This window comes from Eriocheir sinensis, chromosome 68, assembly GCF_024679095.1.
Source record: "Eriocheir sinensis breed Jianghai 21 chromosome 68, ASM2467909v1, whole genome shotgun sequence".
Taxonomy (NCBI): Eukaryota; Metazoa; Arthropoda; class Malacostraca; order Decapoda; family Varunidae; genus Eriocheir; species Eriocheir sinensis.
This window is the reverse complement of record NC_066576.1, coordinates 5,897,657-5,918,068: the sequence shown is the minus strand read 5'-3', so window position 1 is coordinate 5,918,068 and position 20,412 is coordinate 5,897,657. Positions and strand designations below refer to the sequence as shown.

Genomic DNA, 20,412 nt, shown 5'->3' with positions numbered 1-20,412 from the left:
ATAAGGAGAAGCGAGAGGAAATGTGAGTGCAAGATTGTTGTTATTAGTAATGTTATTCTGGCTCTGTTTGACGATTCGTAGGAGAGAGAGAGAGGAAAACAAGTGAAATTAAAGAAAGAGGATGAAAACGCCAGATATGAAGGAGAAGAAGCGAGAGGAAATGTGAGTGCGAGATTGTTGTTATTAGTATTGTTATTCTGGTTCTGTTTGACGATTCGTAGGAGAGAGAGAGAGGAAAACAAGTGAAATTAAAGAAGAGGATGAAAACGCCTGGTATGAAGGAGAAGAAGCGAGAGGAAATGTGAGTGCGAGATTGTTGATATTAGTATTATTATCCATGTTCTGTTTCAAGATTAGTTTGAGCGCATGAAGAAAACGAGTGATATTAAAGAAAGAGGATTAAAACGCGAGGTATGAAGGAGAACAAGCGAGAGGTGAAAGGAAAACGTGAGATTGACTTTATCATTGTTGTTATTTGAAGGTAGTTGTTGTTATTCTGCTTCTGTTTGACGATTCGTAGAAGTGTATAAAAAGGAAACGAGTGAAATAAAAAAAAGGAAAAAAACATCGGGTGTAGATAAGAAGCGAAAGACGGGAGGTGGGAATCAAGATGAGAAAGTGTGTTTGGGTTTAATATAATTGTTACTGTTATTTTCAATCCGTTGTTATTTTGTTCTCCAATTTAAAGTTCATTAGTGGTAAGTATTAAATTAGGGACTGAAGAGGTGAAGCGGGAGGAGAGCATCATCTACTTTCCCCTTTCTCATTCTTCTATTTTCAATCCTTTTTTCTTCTGTTTCCCTTCCTCTTTTCTTTCTCTTTTCTCCACTATCATTTTTTCATCTTTAATCTACCCCTTTTTTTATATTTTTTTCATTTTTATTGTTTTTATTAAGAACACAAATAAGTAGAAATAAAGCAAAAAGCGTGTCTGAGATTGATAGTATTACTTCAAGGTCGCTGTTACTCTGCCTCTGTTTGACGTTTTTAAAAAGAAAACAAGTAAAATTAAAGAAAATATATGTTAGAGAAGATTATTAATACTCCTTTTCTATTTCTCCTTTTTTTCTTTCTTTTATCCTTTATAACCTCTACTTCTACTCTTCCTCCTTTCTCTTTAATTTCTTGCGGACTTTTAATTTTGATTTTCTTGTTTTTTTTTGTGTTGTTGTTGTTGTTGTCCTTGAGATGCTTCCTTTGCTGTAAATAAAAAAAAAGGGTAGGGAGGGACGTCTTTGGGGAGGTTACTGACAGGAACTGAATAGATATGAGTGCCATCCATCACCTCCCTTCTGCACCCTCCACCCCCCTGACTCACCCCCCCACTTGAGTCACCCCCCTGAGTCACGTTCCTCCCGTCTCCTCCTCAACCCATTTTTAGCAACACAAACAATCGGCTGTGTTGAAGCCCGCCACAGCCTGCTTCTCCCTCCCTCTCCCTCCCTTCCTCCCTCCCTCCAGTTCCTGCCGCGGGGTGACTGCCAGGCCAGTTCCTCCCGCGGCCGCGTCTCCGAGACCCGCCAATCAACGCCTCCCATGCCCGTGACGTCACCGTTCAGAGGGCCAATCACCCTCGGCCTTCATTCCCCACACACCCCACAGCAGTGCCACAACTAATAGGGCGCTGATTTTTGCACTTATAAGGAGCGTGGCACTTAGAACTGGCACTGGACTTACAAAATATGAGTAATTAAACCTATTTGCGTGATTCTTGAGCCTGTGTAGTGCCTGGTTCGTGGGTTATAAGGGAGAGAAAAGCAGAAGGATTTAAGTTTCGCGTGTGTAGGATTGACAACTCAAGTTCGCGGGGGAAGGATCGTGTTCCCTGGTTCCCTTGGACTTCCGGCGCGGGGGTGGAGGTGGCACAGGGCCGCCTAGTGACTCCGCTGCCTCGTGAGCGTGCCAGTGCCTCGTGTGGGCGTGCGTCGGCAGTGTGCGGGTGTGTGAGTGTGAGTGAGTGGGCGTGGTGGTCGCGGCCGCACCGACGAGCAGAATTAAGTGAAGAGAAAGAGTATTGGAAGGAAAAGAACTAGTGTGATATAGACGAAGAATTAGGAAAAGAAGGATTAGAGTGATATAGACGAACAGTTAAGAAAAGAAGGATTAGTGTGATATAGACAAACAGTTAAGAAAAGAAGGATTAGTGTGATATAGACAAACAGTTAAGAAAAGAAGGATTAGAGTGATATAGACGAACAGTTAAGAAAAGATGTATTAGTGTGATATAGACGAACAGTTAAGAAGTGTGATATAGACAAACACTTGGGAAGAAAATAATTAAAAGAGTGACATAGGCGAAGGAACAAGAAGTGACATACATCTTATTGACTGTTTGGTGATTGATTCTGTTGGTGATGAAGTGACTGTGTTTGGTGGTGTTGTTGTTGCTAGCGGTGGTGACAGTGGTGGTGGTGTGGTGTTGCTACGTGACGGTGTTGCTGAGAAGGTAAGTGATGGGTGGTGTTGAGTGTTTGTGAATGCTTCTGATGATGATGATGATGATGATGATGATGATGATGATGATGATAATGCTTCTGATGATGATGATGATAATAATGATGATGATGATGATAATGATGATGATGATAATGATGATGATGATGATGATGATGATGATGATAGTAATGTTGTAGTTGTTCTTCATGTTTATATATCAACTATTATTAAAGACATTATCATTATCATTATTAATAGCGTTGATTAGCTAGTCATTACCACACTCTAACAATAATGATGGTGACACTAAGATGCAATAATACCTATAATTACTAGGCATTAATTGGACACAGAAATAATTATAGTGATTTAAATGAAGATGGTGTCGACAGATATTGCGTTGAGATTGATTAACGATGACGACAACCTATTATTATTTACAACTACTACTACTACTACTACTACTACTACTACTACTACTACTACTACTACCATCACCACCACCACTAATACTACCATCACCACCACTAATAATAATAATAATAATAATAATAATAATAATAATAATAATAATAATAATAGTAAGTAAAATTTAGAGAAGGAAGATTTAGAGGAGGAGGAGGAAGAGGAGGAGGAGGAGGAGGAGGAGGAGAGGAAAAAGAAGTCGAAGAGAAGAATGAAATGGAGCAGGAAAAGAAGTTGAAGGAAAAAGAAGTTAAATGGAAAAGAAAAACAAAGGAAAATTGAGAGAGAGAGAGAGAGAGAGAGAGAGAGAGAGAGAGAGAGAGAGAGAGAGAGAGAGAGAGAGAGAGAGAGAGAGAGAGAGAGAGAGAGAGAGAGAGACACACACAGACATGCATATAGCCTACTAATACAGAGACAGACAGACAGAGAACATATAGACACGGACACACGAACACACAAACATACACACAGATACAGACAGATAGAAACACAGACAAAATACACACAAAAAAACAATCATCCGCAAACACAAACAAACAAACAAACAAACAAACTCAGAAACCCCAAAAAACAGAACAAATAAAAAAACAAGAAAAAAAATAAAACTGAAAGAAGAAAAAATTGGAAAAACAACAAACGGAGCGATTTAGACGAGAGAGAGAGAGAGAGAGAGAGAGAGAGAGAGAGAGAGAGAGAACTGGACACTAAAAATAGCACCAGGTCACACTAACAAGCAACTTCGAAGCATAAGTGGAAAAAAAGAGCCGCGTGAGAGAGAGAGAGAGAGAGAGAGAGAGAGAGAGAGAGAGAGAGAGAGAGAGAGAGAGAGAGAAAGCTTAAATGGATGAGCTAACTGGTCTGGGCGAGGCATTGTGTGTGTGTGTGTGTGTGTGTGTGTGTGTGTGTGTGTGAGGGGAACGAGAGGGGAAGAGAGAGAGAGAGAGAGAGAGAGAGAGAGAGAGAGAGAGAGAGAGAGAGAGAGAGAGAGAGAGAGAGAGACAGACAGACAGACAGACAGACAGACAGACAGACACACACACACACACACACACACACACACACACACACACACACACACACACACACACACACACACACACACACACACACACGAAGAAAAAACAAATCTAATGAAAGGGAGAATAAAAGAAATAAAAAAATATAAGAAAGCGAGCAAGAGAAAAAGACGGAAAAAAGAAAGAAAGAAAGAAAGAAAGGAGCGAAAAAGACCAAAATTTTAGAAAGTAAAAATGAATAAAAAAGATGAAAGAAAAAGAGAGAGAAAACCAAGAGATGGAGATTCATAACAAAGACCTCGGTAACATCAACACTCAATTCACGGTCATAAGTGGAGCCGAGAGAGAGAGAGAGAGAGAGAGAGAGAGAGAGAGAGAGAGAGAGAGAGAGAGAGAGAGAGAGAGAGAGAAATAAAAAGATCAATAAGAAGAGAAAGAGCGAATCTAATAATCATGAAGGAGAATCGGTCCAGTAACACCAACAACCTCGATCCCTTGAACAACGATTACAGGAGAGAATTTGACCGTCAGATGATGATGATGATGATGATGAGTAACCATACCAAGCCCAACTCAACCATACCTAACCATACTTATCCCAACCCAACCATACCCAACCAAACATAACCAAACCCAACCATACCCAACCATACTTAACTTAACCCAACCATACCCATCCGTACTAAACCCTAACCCAACCATACTTGACCCAACCAAACCATACCCAACCTTACCTAACCCAACCCAACCAAAACAAGCTCAATCATCATTCAACCTTCATCTACTAGCAAGCCTTCAAACTCCACCACCATCTCCACTAACAAGCTTCCACTGCACCGAGACTTTACACTCGTAGCCGCTAAGTGAAGCTAACGACTTAATCGGCCAAGACAAGACATTCCGCTTCATTCAAACAAAACACAAGCAGGATTAAAGAAAACGAGCTTGATGAAGGAAAACGGGGAGATGCGTGCAGCCGGGCGAGACAAAGGGGTGACTGGCCTAAATGTGCGTGCGTGTGTGTGTGTGTGTGTGTGTGTGTGTGTGTGTGTGTGTGTGTGTGTGTGTGTGTGTGTGTGTGTGTGTGTGTGTGTTATACTATTCATGAGCAGGGTGTTTGTGGGGCAAGGTCAAGCAGGGTCAAGCAGTTCAAGAGGAGGAGGAGGAGGAGGAGGAAGGAGAAGAAGAAGAAGAAGAAGAAGAAGAAGAAGAAGAAGAAGAAGAAGAAAAAAAAGAAGAAGAAAAAGAAGAAAATGATAATGATGAAGAAAAAGAGAGAAGGAAAACGAAGAAGAGAAGAAAGAAAAAAAGAAGAGAAAAATATAAGAGAAAAAAGGAGGATTATAAGAGGAGAGAGAGAGAGAGAGAGAGAGAGAGAGAGAGAGAGAGAGGATAAAAAGACAGACAGACGGACAGACAGACAAAGGCATAAAATAATATCTGTCCCTTTCAATCCTCCAATTCACAAGATGATTTGCAGCTTATTGTGCTGACTAAGAATTCTCTCTCTCTCTCTGAATTTTCCTTGTTTTTCTTTTCCATTTAACTTTTTTTTAATTTTCCTCCAACATCTTTTCCTCCTCCTTTTCATTCTCCTCCTCCTCCTCCTCACCCTCCTCCTCCTCCTCCTCCTCATCTACTTTTTTTGTCTATATATTTTTCACCTTAAAGGAAAAAGAAATCTGACAAGAAGCAACTGGAAACCGCATTTGGACTTCGAAGGAAAAAACAAATGCGTATATATTTTCTTGTTTTCTTTTTTCTCTCCTTTTTCTTTCTCTTCTGCAATATGATATGGCGACCTTTGAAGAGATCAGTTAGTGGCGCGAATTATGAAGACTTATATATTGCTGTGTATCATGAGAGAGAGAGAGAGAGAGAGAGAGAGAGAGAGAGAGAGAGAGAGAGAGAGAGAGAGAGAGAGAGAGAGAGAGAGAGAGAGAGAGAATGTAAAAGGAGAGAAATAGAAATTGAAAGACAGACCGAAAGACAGAGAAAATTAGAAACACCGAATAAAAAGGAATTGAAGAAAAAAATAGGAAAATAAAAACCGCATCAATGAAAAATAAAAATAAAAGAAAAATATACGAAAGAATTAATATTACAAACCAAAAAAACGAAGATAATAACAAAATAAATAGATAGATCAGAGAGAGAGAGAGAGAGAGAGAGAGAGAGAGAGAGAGAGAGAGAGAGAGAGAGAGAGAGAGAGAGAGTGTTCCCATCGTTATTTCGGTGTCTCGGACGTGACTGAGTTAAAGAGGTGATGATGAGGGCACACACACACACACACACACACACACACACACACACACACACACACACACACACACACACACACACACACACACACACACACACACACACACACCATTTTCTTTGCGTCGATTATTTACATTGTTTTTTTTGTTTTTTTTACATATCTGGCATTTTTATAGTTTTTTTTTCATCTTTCGTTGATCTCTTGTTCTGCCTTCCTCAGCCTAACACATACACAAGAGTAAATAAACAAATAAATTAATAACACGATATACCATTTGTTTCCTTTTAACCAACATGTAGTTTCATAATTCCCCAACAACATCATTTACCAGCATCAGATATTCAATGTAAAACTTCCTTTCTCTTCATTTACATCCACATACAACATACGACACAGCATGATACATAATACATAATACAGCATAAAAAAAATCTTGAATATTCAATAGGTAGTGACTCCGAAACTTTTCCAGGCTGCAAGATTAAACACAAACATTCATTTTACATTTTACAAGCTTAGCCTTAACGTTTGTGGCGAAGATTTTGTCACTCAGATTCTGTAAAGACGAAGAGATGTTAACCCCTTGACTGTGAATTTCCTACAGTCAGACCTCACCAAGCTACAGGAATGGAACAAAAAGTGGCTGCTACAATTCGGTGAAGAAAAATGTAAAGTCCTGCACCTTGGGAGGGGATATCCAGCACACCAATACCACATGGGAAACACTCCACTATCCACCACAGAGGCAGAGAAATACCTGGGAGTGTATGTTTCCAGGCTACCAGTGAAGGGATATCCAGCACACCAATACCACATGGGAAACACTCCACTATCCACCACAGAGGCAGAGAAAGACCTGGGAGTGTATGTTACCAGGCAACCAGTGAGGGGATATCCAGCATACCAATACCACATGGGAAACACTCCACTATCCACCACAGAGGCAGAGAAAGACCTGGGAGTATATGTTTCCAGGCTACCAGTGAAGGGATATCCAGCATACCAATACCACATGGGAAACACTCCACTATCCACCACAGAGGCAGAGAAAGACCTGGGAGTATATGTTACCAGGCTACCAGTGAAGGGATATCCAGCACACCAATACCACATGGGAAACACTCCACTATCCACCACAGAGGCAGAGAAAGGCCTGGGAGTATATGTTTCCAGGCTACCAGTAAAGGCTAAATCCGTGTCAATCGCAGCGGACAGGTTAATTACTTCTAAAACCACCCTGTCGCCCCTCTACCCCCCCCCCCCCTTCTTTTTCCTCCCCTCCCCCCTTTCCCTGATCTTTCCACCGCCCACTTTAGGAACCATTGGTCTAGACTAGAGTATAAGAATATAAACCCAAAACTTATTGAAAGACATTATCATCCTTCAATGCAATAATAAGGAATGACGATATTTTTTATCTTTTGTGTGTTAGTTGTTCTTCCTACGCTTCTAATGCACCGAATCACGCTGTTTCCACGCGTTACAGTCATGACAAACATATTCCCGACAGCCTATATCCTCAGAACCTTCCCTCCGTCACACTCTCACCCGAACCCCTCCCTCGCCTGCCACACCACACACCACCCTCACACAACACACTGACCCCACCCACACACTCACACAATCACACCTCAGCCCACGTGACCGCTCGCCGCCGCCTCCCTGCTACCATTACGATCCTTACATGACGCGCCAGAACATGTGACAACCTTGCAACAGCGTGATTGGAGAGTTCAAAAGAAGGTTATCACTAAACATCTAAGCAATGAAATAGAATATGAAAGAGCATGTGGCTTACTCCCAACAGTGTATAATGAATGAGATCACAATAATGAATAATAATAAGACAATTAAGTATCCCACAGAATGACAGGTACGGAACGCTCAGGTGAGGAGGAGGAGGAGGAGGAGGAGGAGGAAGAAGAAGAAGAGGAGGAGAAGGAAAACTAAATAATATTCTCTCCATTTTTTTCTCTCCCTCGCAAATGGAGTCAAGCCGCGAGCTGCCACTCAAAGGAAGGAGGGAAAAAAAAGAAGAGATATGTCACCCCAAAAACAGAGAGAGAGAGAGAGAGAGAGAGAGAGAGAGAGAGAGAGAGAGAGAGAGAGAGAGAGAGAGAGAGAGAGAGAGAGAGAGAGAGAGAGAGAGAGAGAGAGAGAGAGAGAGAGAGAGAGAGAGAGAGAGAGAGAGAGAGAGAGAGAGAGAGAGAGAGAGAGAGAGAGAAGGCAGACTGAAGAAGAGAGAGAAATGCGAAAAGAGAGTGAGTGTGTGCTTTTGTACGTGTGTGTGTGTGTGTGTGTGTGTGCGTGTGTGTGTGTCCGGGATGCCACGACCCATTACAGATGACAAAGGCGACCAGACGAAACTGAAACTCAAGTCGTAGGAAGGCGGATCCAGAAACGACTCCAGGAACTCTATACGGGAACAAGGGAGATACGTGTAGACAGACAGACGAGCGAAGAGATCAACAGGAGGCAAAAGAAAGGACTGACAAACTGATAGACGGGAGTGGTGGTGGGGGGGGGGGGGAAGAGAGGAGAAATGGGGGGGAAGGGGGGATGGAAAGGAGGGAGAGATAGAACAAGGGATAAAAACTGAGGGGGAGGTGGTGAGGACGAAAGGAGGAAAGGGGAGGAAGGAAAGACGAAGAGAGGAGAAAGAAGGATTAGACGAAAGGAAGGGAAGGAAGGGAAAGATCAAAACACAGAGGAAAGGGGAGGAAGGAAAGACGAAGAGAGGAGAAACAAGGATGAGGCGAAAGGAAAGGAAGGAAGGGAAGGAGGGAAAAATAGAGAGAGAGGGGGAAGGGAATAGATGAGGAGAGGGAAAAGGACATGAGGAGAAAGATAGATGAGAGAAAGGAAGGAGAGAATGGAAAGGATAGACTGAGAGGATAGAAGGAGATAGGAAAGGAAGAAAGGGAAGGAGGGAAAAATAGAGAGAGAGGGGGAAGGGAATAGATGAGGAGAGGGAAAAGGACATGAGGAGAAAGATAGAAGAGAGAAAGGAAGGAGAGAATGGGAAGGATAGACTGAGAGGATAGAAGGAGATAGAAAAGGAAGAAAGGGAAGGAGGGATAAATAGACAGAGAGGGGGAAGGGAGTGGCAGATAAGGAGAGGAAAAAGGATGATAAGATAGACAGACATAGATACACATTTAACTAGACAGACAAATACGTGTACAGACAGAGAGAGGATGTATAGACGCCTCCAGGATCTCAACACAGGAGCACGTCACGACATATACAGACAGACAGACAGGCAGATTAACAGACATAAGCAAACAGACATTTAGACAGACCAACAGATAGACAAATGGCTTCAGGAACTTAAAACCTTATACGAACAGACAGATGCATGAGAGATTGACAGACAGATAGACAGACAAAAAGATATAGACAGAGAGAAACAGAACTTGAAGGGGGTTGTGAGAAATTGTGACACATAAGCTTCACAGACAGGTACAGACAGACAGACAGACATAGATGAATATTTAACTAGACAGAGATTTAGAAATACCAACAGACAGACAGACAGACAGACAGACAGACATAGATGAGCATTTAACTAGACAGAGATTTAGAAATACCAACAGACAGACAGACAGACAGACAGACAGACAGACATAGATAAACATTTAACTAGACAGAGATTTAGAAATACCAACAGACAGACAGACAGACAGACAGACAGACATAGATAAACATTTAACTAGACAGAGATTTTGGACCAACAGACAGACAGACGGTTTCAGAAATTCAACACAGAAGCTTCCCAGACAATTACAGACACACACACACACACACACACAGACACAAACACGTCTTCAGAACACAAACAAACACACAAACACAGACAAACACACAAACAAACAAACACATAAATACATAAGTGAAAGAAACAAAGAAAAAAAAACACCAAGAAAGATAAATAATTAGACACAAAAACTTGAGAGTATAAATATGAACCCAAGGAGTGAGGACATAGGCGTGGCAGGAGGAGGAGGAGGAGGAGGAGGAGGAGGAGGAGGAGCGAAAGAAGGAGTGGAGGGCGTGGTGCATCCCTGTAAAGGAAGAGAGACAAGGATCTGAAGGGGACGAAGGGAGGGAAGGACAGGGAGGGTAGGAGGAAAGGAGGAAGGGAGGAAAGAAAGAAAAGGGAGGGAGAGGATAGAGACAGTAACAAAGGGGGAAAGGGGAGAGAAGGAGGGAGACAGAGAAGGATGAGAGAAGGTAAGATGGAGGGAACGAAGGTAGGGAGGAAAGGGAGGGAAAGGAAAGGAAGAGAGGAGAAAGAAGAATGACAGGAGAGGAAGGAGACAGGAAACGAGGGAAGGGAAGGATAGAGACTGAGAGGAAAGGAGGAGGAAGGGAAGGAAGAAAACTGAAGGAATGGAAGAGAGGAAGAAAAATGATGGAAGGAAAGGAAGAAGCAAAGGAAAGAAGAAAGGGAGGAAAGGAAGCATAGGGATGATAAAATGAGGACAAAGAAGAAAAAGAGAAAAGGAAAGGAAAAGTGAGGAAAGGATTGAGGCTGAAAAGAAAGGAAACAGGGAGAAAAGCACAAAAAAAAGGAAAGTGGAAATAGAGAGAGAAGGAAAAGGAAAACGAAGAGAAAGAAGGAAGACAAAGAAAGGAAGAAGAAAGGGAATCTGAGACTTAGAATGAGGGAATGAGAGAAAAGATAGGATTAACAGACTACAAAGAGGAGAGGAAAAGAGAATAGGAATAGAGAGGGAGAAGAGGAGAATAAAGAGAGGCAAACAGAGATGTGAGCATGAATAAAAAAATTAAAAAAAGAAGAAGGAAAAGAAGGGATGGAAAGAAATGGGATAATTAAAATAAGGAAAAGAAATCAAAGAAAGGGGAAAAGAAAGTAGGAAAATCTGATAGGGAAAAACGTGGTAAAGGACAGGAGGAAAACTTGGAAGGGAGGAAGAGAGGGAGAGAGAATAAAGAAAGAAGGAAGAGAGGAAAGACACAGAAAGGAAGAGTAGAGAAAATAGAAAAAAGTGATGAAGGGAAGGATATGAAGCAAAGATCGAGAACCACCAAGAAGGGTAATGAAGGGCAAGGAAGGAAGGGCAAAGAAGGGACGAAGCGGGGAACAGGATTACGAGAAAGACACAGGAGAAGGGAGGAAGGGACAAGAGGTACTAGGAAGGGAGGGAAGGAGGGGAGAAAGAAGGGGGACTGAAGGGAAATTCTTGAAGGACTGCACGAGACTGATGACCTTTTGACTAAGTGGCTGTGTGCGTGCGTGTGTGTGTGTGTGTGATGGGGTCGTGATATGTGGTGGGGGAGGGGGGAGAAAGGGTGTGAAGGCTTTTGTCCGGGTGTGTGTGTATGTATGTCTGTGTATGTGTGTGTGTGTGTGTGTGTGTGTGTGTGTGTGTGTGTGTGTGTGTGTGTGTGTGTGTGTGTAATTCAGGGATGGAGTGAATACAAGAGTTGTGTATTCAAACACGAATACTTCAAATTCCAATGAAAACGAATACGAATTTGAATACACTGAAATACGAATACTTTCCAATACGAATGAGAATACTTTGGATTTTATCAATAATTATTAGAATAAGAATACACCCAAATACGGTATTCTAATATACTTCAATACGAATACCGAAAACGAATATTCCATCTCTGGTAAGTATGCAAGTATGATAGGGGAGGAAGAAGAGGAGGGGTGAAAGGGAAGGGTGTCTGATTGCATTATGGTGGTGGCGGTGGTGGAGGTTGAATCTTGGGTGGTTACAGACATGGTGGATGTCTGTGTGTGTGTGTGTGTGTGTGTGATGTGGTGTAAGAGGAGGTGTGGCAAGATAAAGAGTGCTGAGGTGGCGTCTAGGTGATGCTGAGGGTGTGATGTGTAGGTACTGATGTGTTGAAAGGTGTGGAGGGCTGCTTATATTAGGGTGATGGGGGGGGGGGGGGGCTGTAGGAAGGGGAGGTAGTGTAGCGAGAGCAGAGATGGTGTGTTGAGGATTCTGTAGTGGTGGTGGTGGTGATGGTGATGGTGATGGTGATGGTGATGGTGGTGATGTGAGAAAGCAGTTAATTCAGTTCTGTAAATAGGCTTTTTTTTTCTTCTTTTCTTCTTTTTCTTATTTTTTCTTATTTTTTCTTCTGAAAGTAATAAAAGTAAAGTCCATTATTTCTCTCTCTCTCTCTCTCTCTTTTCTTCACCTGTGACTCACCTGAACGTGAAGTAAATTTTTCCCGACCATGTTCTTGTGTGTGTGTGTGTGTGTGTGTGTGTGTGTGTGTGTGTGTGTGTCTTAGTAAACCACACACACAACCACATCATTAACCCACAAACATGAACATAAAAGGAACAAAAAATATCGCTGATGGCCACACCTTAAGTACCGTTGCAATTGTCATATTCTTACGTTCACGAGGAAATGCTCAACCCGGCCGAGCATAACGCAACCTTCACCAACCCTCTCCGATAATAAGGGAAACACTAACCAACCCTTTCTGACAATAAGGGAAACACTAACAAACTCTTTCGGACAATAAGGGAAACACTAACCAACCCTTTCTGACAATAAGGGAAACACTAACCAACCCTTTCTGACAACAAGGGAAACACTAACCAACCCTTTCTGACAATAAGGGAAACACTAACCAACCCTTTCGGACAATAAGGGAAACACTAACCAACCCTTTCTGACAATAAGGGAAACACTAACCAACCCTTTCTGACAATAAGGGAAACACTAACCAACCCTTTCTGACAATAAGGGAAACACTAACCAACCCTTTCTGACAATAAGGGAAACACTAACCAACCATTTCGGACAATAAGGGAAACACGAACAAGCCCTTTCTGACAATAAGGGAAACACTAACCAACTCTTTCTGACAATAAGGGAAACACTAACCAACTCTTTCTGACAATAAGGGAAACACTAACAGACCCTTTCGGACAATAAGGGAAACACTAACCAACTCTTTCTGACAATAAGGGAAACACTAACAAACTCTTTCTGACAATAAGGGAAACACTAACCAACCCTTTCGGACAATAGGGGAAACACTAACCAACTCTTTCTGACAATAAGGGAAACACTAACAAACTCTTTCTGACAATAAGGGAAACACTAACCAACCCTTTCGGACAATAGGGGAAACACTATTAAAAACCGCTATCGATGAGACCAAGATCTTCCCCCTCCTCCTAAAACCACCGGCGCATGAGAAAAATATCAGTTAGAAGTATTAGATAAAGAACGTAGTAGATATTCAGTTAAAAGCAAGATAAACAGGGAATGGAGGAGAGTTGAAAGACTGGATAAGGGAAAGATGTAGGAGAAAAATGGAAAGAGTAAGAATTGAAGGAAGGAGAAAGAGAGGGAGAGAGAAGAAGGGAAGGAGGAAGAGTGAGAGAAAAAAAAGAAATTGTGAAGAAAATTGAGGTTTTTGATATGGGAAAGAAGTACAAGAAAAATGGAAAGAGGAAAAATTAGAGGAAGGAGAGAGGGAGAGAGAGAAGACAGAATGAAAGAAAAAGAAAGAAAGGATAAAGAGGGAAGGAAATGAAGAAAAAGAAAGAAAAAGAAGGAAAAAAGAAAAAAGGAAGGAAGAGAGAGAGAGAGAGAGAGAGAGAGAGAGAGAGAGAGAGAGAGAGAGAAATAGCCTATCACCAGCGCAAACAGAGAATAGAAACTTGAAGAAAAAGAAGAAGAAAAAGTACAGGACGCGAATCTCTCTCTTGACACAATTAAACTCGCCATCAAGAAAATAAATAAGAAGAAATAGAAAATAAGAAATATATATAAATCCCTTAATAGTCAAGCCCGATATCAGGCTATACCATTATCATAACTTCTCCTCCACTCTCTCTCTCTCTCTCTCTCCTTCCTTCTTTCTCTAATCCTTCTTTCTCCTCTTTTTCTCCCTTCCTATAACCCTTTTCTTCTTTTTCCATTCCTGTTTCACTAGAATAACGTGACCAACAAAACAAGACAAAAAAATAAACAAAGAAAATCACATCACAGAGGAAAGAATGGCCATGGAAAAGCAACAAATAGTAAAATAGAAAAAAAAAAAGTGTCTTAATATTGACCGAAAAAGTGTCAGTAATTGATGGAGATGAAGCCGAGCGAAGCATTCTATAAAAAGGCGCCGTTTGTTTTTGTCTCCCTTTCTCCTGCCTCAGCCTCAAACTCAGCCTTAAATCAGCCCTGCCTCAGCCCTAAATCAGCCCTGCCTCAGCCCTGCCTCAGCCCCTCTCAGCCTCCCATCACCATCGTTTTCAGCCCTGTCTCAGCCCCTCTCAGCCTCCCCTTCAGCAACGTTTTCAGCCCTGTCTCAGCCTCCCTTCAGCAACGTTTTCAGCCCTGTCTCAGCCTCCCTTCAGCAACGTTTTCAGCCCTGTCTCAGCCTCCCTTCAGCAACGTTTTCAGCCCTGTCTCAGCCTCCCTTCAGCAACGTTTTCAGCCCTGTCTCAGCCCCTCTTAGCCGCTCTCAGCATCCTACTCTGCCCCTTTCTCAACTCAAACACTTTTTCTTCTTCTCTTCTTCTCCTCCTCCTCTGCTTGTTAATTCCTTCCCCTCCTCCTTCTTCTTCTTCTTCTTCTTCTTCTTCTTCTTCCTTTATTTATGTTTCTTTTTTTTTCTCCTCTTCCTCCTTTTCTTTTCCTTCTTCTTCATCTCCTTCTCTTTTTTCCTCCTTAACTTTCTTCTTCTTCTTCTTCTTCTTCTTCTTCTTCCATTAATGTTTCTGTTTCTCTCCTCCTCTTCCTCCCTTTCTTTTCCTTCTTCTCCTTCTCTCCTTTCCTCCTTAACTCTCTTCTTCTTCTTGACCTTCTCTTCGTTAGTCCCTTTTTTCTCCTCCCCAGCATCCTCGTCTTTCCCTCCCAGCCTCTCCTCTCCTCTCCTCTCCAAACAAGGGGTGGGGGGGTAGGGGGGGGAACGGGGTGCTGGCGTAACAAAGAGAGACCAGCGTAACATAATGGTCACACCTCCTTCCGCTGCTACCTCCTCCTCCTCTTCTTCTTCCTCCTCCTCTTCATCCTTCTCCTCCTCCTCCTTCTCCCTCTAACTATTTTATTTTGCTTTTCGTTTTCTCACCTGCCTTCTCTTTTTCTTTTTCTTTTCCTTTCCTCTTTTTTTTCCTCCTCTATTCCTTCTCCTCTGTTCCGTAGAGTTGTTATCGTCTATTTCTTTATTCTCCTTTTATTTATGCTTTTTCTCTCCTCTTCCTTCCTTCTTTCTTTCTTTCTTTCTTTCTTTCTTTCTTTCTTTCTTTCCTTCCTTCCTTTCTTTTTCTTCTTGCCCTTTTCATTCTTCCTCTCTCACTCTCTTCTTCTTCTTCCTCTTCTTCTCCTTCTTCTTCTTCTTCTTCTTCTTTTTCTTCTTCTCTTCCTACACATTTCCTTTCTTTATCACTTTTTTTCTCTCCCTCTCCTCCTCTTCCTCCTCCTCCTCCTCTTCCTCCTCCTCTTCCTCCTCCTCTTCCTCCTCCTCCTCCTCCTCCTCCTCCTCTCCAGTTACTTCTGCTTCCTGTGTCCTCCTCCTCTCACTGCATTCCTCCTCCTCCTCCTCCTCCTCCTCCATCTCCTCCTCCTCCTCCTCTTAAATCTTACCTATCTCTCTCTCTCTCTCTCTCTCTCTCTCTCATTTTTTTCGCTTTTTTGTTTTATTTTTCGTTTTCTTTCTCTTTTTTTTACATTTCTTATCTTTATTTCATTTTCTTTTTTTCCTTTTTATCACTTTTCTTCGTATTTATTTTTTTCCTTTATTCTTTGTTTCCATTTTCGTCTAACCTTTTTTTTTTATCTCTCTTTATTTTCCCTTTCTCTTCTCTTTATTTTTCTCTCCTTTCTCTTTTCATTCTTCTATTCATCTCTTATCAACATTTTCTTCTCCTTTTCTTGTTATTTCTCCTCCTTATTCCATCTTCTCCTTCTTTCTCTATCCATCTTTCTTCCTTCTTCTTCCTTCGCCTTTTTCATCATTTTGTCCATCTTCGCATCTTCTTTTCTGTTTATTCCATTTTTTTTAATCGTCTCCTATTTTCTATTATTTCCTTCTTCTTTCTTCTTTTTCTTCTTCTTCCTTTTCTTCTTCATCATCACACCATCATCATCTTTTTCTTCCTCTCTCTCCTTCTCCTTCTTCTTCTTCTTTTTCTTCCCTCCCTCATTCTTCTTCTTCTTCTTCTTCTTCTTCTTCTTCTTCTTCTTCTTCTTCTTCTTCTTCTTCCTCCTCCTCCTCCTCCTCCTCCATCATTGCCTAACCTTAAATCGGCCTTGGTCTTCCTCCTCCTCCTCCTTCTCCTCTTCTTCCTCTCACGGGAACCTCCCAGGGGCCATTATTCGCCCCGGGGAGATATTGGGGCAGCCTGGAGGGGGGTGGGGAGGGAGGGGGGAAAGGAAAGGAAGGAATAGGAGAAGGAGGGAGCGATAGGGAGTAGGGAGAGGAATGAGAATGGGGAGTGGGGAGAAGGGGGAGAAGGGGAGAAGGGGAGAAGAAGGGGGAAATGGGAAAGACCTGAGAATACAATATAGTGATGATCTGCAATGCATTCAAGGTAATTGGCGAGGATGAATGAATGGGGGAAGAGGAAGAAGAAGAAGAAGAAGAAGAAGAAGAAGATGATGATGATGATGATGATGATGATGAAAACAAAGAAGAAGATAAAAAAGATAACAAAAAAAAGAAAATGAGACGATTGAAGAGAAGAAAAAAAGAAAAGAAGATGCGAAGATGGAAAAAAATTATGAAAACGGCGAAGGAGGAAGAAGACGAAGAAGGAAGGGAAGGAAGGGAAAGAAGAAGAGAAAATAAAAGCATAGAGAAAGAAGGGGAAGATGGAATAAGGATGAGATATAACAAGAGATGAATGGAAGAATGAAGAAGGGAAGAGAAGGGAAAGAAGAGGGAGATGATGAGACGGAAAAAAGACACAGATGAAAAAAAAAAAAGCGAGGATGAGAAAGATGGAATATTGGGAAAAAAATAGAGGAGAGGAGGGGAAAGAAATGGACAAGGATATGGAGATGGTGAGAAGGATAGGAAGAGAAGAAGAGAAAGAAAGGATAGAAGGAGATAAGAGATGAGGGGTTAGAAAAGACGAGAAACAAGACTGACAGAAAGGAAGAGAGGATGATAAAGAAAGAGATAAGCGATAAGAAGTTAATGAAGACGAGAAACAAGATGATGATTAAAAAAGGAAGAAGGGACAAGAAAGAAAGAGATAAGAAGTTAGCAAAAATGATTAACAAGACTGTGATTGAAAGTAAAAGGTGATGATAAAGAAAGAGATAAGAGATAAGAGATAAGAAGTTAGTAAAGAAGAGAAACAAAACTATGATAGAAAGAGAAGAAAGAAAGGAAAAGAAAAAAGAAGAGAAAAAAAGTCTAGGATGGATTGACAGAAAGAAAATAAAGGAGAGGAGGGGAAAGAAGAGGGCAAGGATATGGATAAGATAGTGAGAAGGATAGGAAGAAGGAGATAAGAAAGAGATAAAAGATGAGTTAGCAAAGATGAAAAACAAGACTGTGATAGAAATTGAAGGAAAAAAAAAAGCAAGGAAAAGATCAGAGGAGAGCAAAGGGTTGAAATTAGATAGATAGATAGATAGATAGATAGATAGGAGGGAAAGACAGGTGGAAACGAAGGAAAAGGAAGCAAGAATTAGGTAGAATGCAATAAAGAAAGCAAGGATGAGAGGAAGAGATTAAAAAAGAGAGCAAAAGGAGGTCACAAAAAGCTTATATAGCGACTCCACCATAACCTAACATCACCTAACATCACAGTCCTTGAATCCACCTTACATGTTCTTAAAGGCATATACCGTATTCCACCTCTCCACATGAATCCCAAACCTGTTCCACTCATCCACTTTCCTGTTTCAAGAATAACGAAGAAAGAGAAAGAGAAGGAATTTGAACATTATTGATATATTTCGTTTTTTGGTGAATAGCGAATAGTATTTTTTTTCTTTTTTTTTTTTTACCTTTGAGCTTTATAGAGAGATGTATGCAAGACTTAAGGAGGAGGAAGAGGAAGAAGAGGAGGAGGAGGTATAGGGAGCAAATATAGGTCGGAGGAGGAGGAGGAGGAGGAGGAGGAGGTACAGGAGGAGGATAATGACGAAGGGAAAGTCCGGGGTGAGGAGGAAAGGGTGGAGAAGGAGGAGGAGGAGGATAAAGGATGTGCAGGAAGTGGGAGAAGGAAGGGAGGGAAGGGGAGGAGGAGGAGGAGGAGGAGGAGGAGGAGGAGGAGGAGGAAAAACGCCTGAGTAGCTGTGATGATGGTGGTGGTGGTGGTGGTGATGATGATGATGATGATGATGATGGCGGCGGTGATGATGGGTGTGGTATGGTGTGGTAGTAGTAGTAGTAGTAGTAGTAGTAGCAGTAGTAGTAGTAGTAGTAGAAGTTACACAATACACCACAGAACTATGATGCAATATTCTGGCAGAGTGAGAAGCGAGGGAGGAGGAGGAAGAGGAGGGAGGGAAGGGAGGAGGAGGAGGAAAGGGAGGGGGGGAGTAAGGGGAGGGGGGGGGCAGGGGAGGAGGAGGGTAGGAGGGGCAGGTGAGAGGTGAGGCTCCAACACACCTGTTCCCACGAGGCAGGTGACCTAAGTGTGGCTAACCAGGTGGGCGGGAGGGAGGGGGATAGGGGAAGGTCGTCTGTGAAGGGAGAGAGGGAAGGGGAGCAGCGGGCAGGAAAGGACGAGGAGTACGAGGAAGCATGGAATGACAGGCAACAGAAAGCATATTGACTCATTACGAGGTTGCCTGCTGTAGCGCGGTGATCAGTTCAAGGCATTTCGGTGCTTATTTTCAGCTTACTCCTTCAGCAGGGAGGTTGTTCCAGTGGCGTATGACTCGGTTAGAGAAGAACTCCTACCAATGTCTGTGTTGCATCGCTTCGCTTGAATGGGTAAAATGTTGCTTCTGGTTCTTAAGTTGGTCTGTACCTCAAAGGACTTAAAGTGGTCGACGTTACTGAAGTTCTTTAGGTAGTTGAAGACCTGAATCATATTGCCTGATTAAGGAGAAGGAGGAGGAGGATAAAGGAGGAGGATTTATTGGAGGAAAGAAAGGAAGAAATACAAGTAAGAGAGAGAACGAGTTGAGAAAAGAATAGGTGTAGGAGAGGAGAGAGAAGGAAGGAAAGAAGGAAGGAACTGGAGGAAACGAGGGAAGAAGAAACAGTTAAATAAGGAAAAGAAAGAAAGAGAAGGGGTTGAAAGGGGAAGGGGAGGAAGGAAAGGAAAGGAGAGGTAGATATGGGAGGAAAGGAGGAAGTGAAGGAATGATAGATAGAGGAGGAAAGAAGGAGAGGATAAACAGTTTTAGGAAGAAAGAAAAAAAGAAATACCGAAGAGAGAGAAAAGAGGTTGAGAAAAACGAAACAGGTATAGGAGGAAAGGAGAAAGAGGAGGGAGGGAGAGAGGGAGGGAAGGACAGGCAGGTAGGTAGGTTAAGCAGGTAGGTAGCAGGTAGAGTTACAAGAGGTGGGCTATGGGTTGATGAGGGAGAAAGGATCATGGGAAAAAGAGGGAGAAAAGAGAGAAGAGAAAGAAAGAAAGGAAAAGGACAGAGAAGCAAAACAGAAAGAACAGAAAGGAGAAAGAACGGAAAGAAAGAAGAGAAATAAAGAACAGAAAGGAGAAAGAACGGAAAGAAAGAAGAGAAATAAGGAACAGAAAGGAGAAAGAACGGAAAGAAAGAAGAGAAATAAAGAACAGAAAGGAGAAAGAACGGAAAGAAAGAAGAGAAATAAAGAACAGAAAGGAAGAACGGAAAGAAAGAAGAGAAATAAAGAAAAGAAAGGAGAAAGAACGGAAAGAAAGAAGAGAAATAAAGAACAGAAAGGAAAAACGGAGAGAAAGAACAGAGAGAAAGAAGAGAAATAAAGAACAAAGAAAGAACAAGAAGAAAGTAGGACAAAAAGAACAGAAAGGAGGGAGAAAACTAAGAACAGAGAGGAAGAAGAGAAAGGAAGGAAAACAAGAAGATAGAACAGAAAGAAAGAACAGAAGAACAGAAACAAGAAGAAAAACTACAACGAAGAACAAGCAGGAAAAAAACACGCACACGAAAAAGAGGAAAAATGAAAGAAGAAAAAAAGGAAAATATAAAAAACTACAAAACAAAAACAAAAACAAACAAAAAAGGAAAAAAAGGAACAAACAAAACAAAACAAAAACAAAGACAAACAAAACAATAAAAAGTTAAAAAGGGGAAAAAAAGAAAAACAAAAACA

At 41.8% G+C, this 20,412-nt stretch overlaps 1 protein-coding gene across 1 annotated transcript in view; it reads left to right on the top strand.

The window, feature by feature from the left end:
* The first annotated feature begins 1,868 nt into the window (after positions 1 to 1,868).
* The window catches only part of LOC126988219 (uncharacterized), a 60,228-nt gene continuing 41,684 nt past the window's right edge, over positions 1,869 to 20,412 (top strand). The window contains exon 1 of the mRNA XM_050846232.1: positions 1,869 to 2,446. The gene's annotated coding sequence lies outside the window, so the exon portion shown is untranslated. The remainder of the gene's footprint in view (positions 2,447 to 20,412) is intronic.